Source organism: Glossina fuscipes, unplaced genomic scaffold (assembly GCF_014805625.2).
Source record: "Glossina fuscipes isolate IAEA_lab_2018 unplaced genomic scaffold, Yale_Gfus_2 113, whole genome shotgun sequence".
Taxonomy (NCBI): Eukaryota; Metazoa; Arthropoda; class Insecta; order Diptera; family Glossinidae; genus Glossina; species Glossina fuscipes.
The window spans coordinates 921,094-923,351 of NW_023998456.1; positions in this window are offsets into that span (position 1 = coordinate 921,094).

Here is a 2,258-nt window from a genome sequence, read left to right on the forward strand (position 1 = left end):
GGAACTTTCCTCGACTTTTATTGAGTTGCTCGTCATTCGACATTAAGGTTGCTATTTCCGATGGTATCAGAAGGTTTGTTATTTTTTCTGACAGCAGGTCAGCTCTACTTCTAATAAATAAAAGCGATGCAGAAAATCAATAGGTGTTTGATATTCACAAGACGTTTAAAATTATCTTATTATCTCCAATGATATATTCAAGTGAGTTGGAGCTGGAAACTTTCCGCACACTTATCACAGTTATCACATTTGCGTCCAAGCGTTAGTAGCGATATGATATGAAAACAATCCAGAATACTCTGTCTCGCTAGAAGTGCAGGCATTAACTTAATAAACAAATATATAGTGCATATGATGTCTACTCAATAACCATATTGTGCGAAGATTTGAAACATGTTTATAAAGATAAGATATTTTTATACATGTTTAAACCACAATTACGCTAAGGAGACAGTTGACAGAGACCAACCCACACTTTCACGTGTAACTTAACGGACGGATCGGATAGCCAGACCAACCGCTTTTAGAATTTACTTGGTTACGGGTGAGGGACATTTCATGCTATATGCGGGCAGTTATACGGACAGATTTGTTATCAGTAAGAAAGCAAAATACTTCCTTCCAAACTTTGTAATTATAAAAGCTTTCTTTTACAAACTTGCCCAATTTCCGCCATTTCTGTCTACACCTTCCCTCTGGCATGCTTACTGCGATAATGGCTACACACTTTTCATAGAAGCAACGATGTTTCGAAATATTTGTAATGAGTCGCTCCTCAAAACTTTATTTAAATATATATATTTACCTTAAGAAAGAGTCGTGTTAGTTATATTTTACAAAAAAATTCTAAGCAATTCATGCTAAACCTTGTTCTAGGAGTTGTTGCTATTGTTGTTGTAGTTGTATCAAAAAAATGAAATAGTAACTTTTTAAAAAAAGGCGCAGATCGTAAGTTAGCTTGAAAATGACGTTTAGAAGCTAAAAAGAAAAATATTCTTAAGGCCTTCAACGTTTGCGTTCAGGCGTTTGCGGAAAATACATTCAATCATTTTCACTTTTCATTCATCCGAAGGAATAATTGATTTTGTGTAGACTATAATATATAATTTCTTTCCCAAAGTTTGATTTTTTTCTTTTCACATATTAAGTTCCACCCCCAGGTTCATTCCACAAATTAAGTTCCACATCTGGGTTTGTTCCCAATGATATCCGACAAATTCGCAAAAATATAAAAGAAAAAATAGCGAAACTTGGGAATAATTATATTAGGTTGGGGAAAAAGAAATCCATTATTTTTATATGAACTTCAGGACTTTATTTAACATGCTTCGGATTGTCCGATTTGGGCCAAATATGCACCGTTTTGTTGTATCATTTGTTGCCATTTTAAAGGGAACTTCAAAATGCCTCTCTCTCATAGAAGTCCTGGTCTCTATTTGCAAAAAACTCTAGCAGTCGATTTTCACAATCCTCCCTAGATTCCAATGCATTAAAACTTCCCAACCAAGCTCCCGAAGTTTCTGGCGAGTCACTGTAGATGTGTGTGGCCTAGCGTTGTCCTGGTGGAACACGACACCTCTCCTGTTGGCCAATTCTGGCCGTTTCTGGTCAATCGCTATCTTGAAACGGTCCAGTTGTTGACAGTACAGATCAGAATTTAGCGTTTGGCCATATGGAAGCAACTCATAATAAACAATCCCCTTCCAGTCCCACCAAATGCATAGCAAAACCTTCCTGGCCGTTTGAGGTGCTTCACCGCTCTTTGACCACGATCGTTTTCGCACAGGGTTACCGTATGTGATTCATTTCTCATCTCCAGTCACCATCCGTTTAAGAAATGGGTCTATCTCATTCCGTTTGGCCAAGGCTTCGCAGATGGATATTCGATCCATCATGTTTTTTTCTGTTAATTGGTGTGGCACCCAAACATCGAGCTTCTTTTTGAATTCAGCTTTGTGTAAATGGTTTAAAACTGCTTTATGGTCGATTTTTAGCTCCTGGGCGATGTTACGACTGCTAACATGCCGGTCAACTTCGATCCTTTCTCCGATTTTATCGACATTTTCGACGACCGGCCTACCTATGCGAGGTGCATCTTTAAAATCAAAAATTCCTGAACGGGATCTACGAAACCAAAATTGCACATATGTAGGAAAACAAGTAGGCGTTGGTTTTATTTTTTTTGGGATGTCAAGTTTTCTTTTTTGTTGGGAACGTTTTTTTTGATTATTCAATTTTTGGATTTTGTTCAGTTCAGT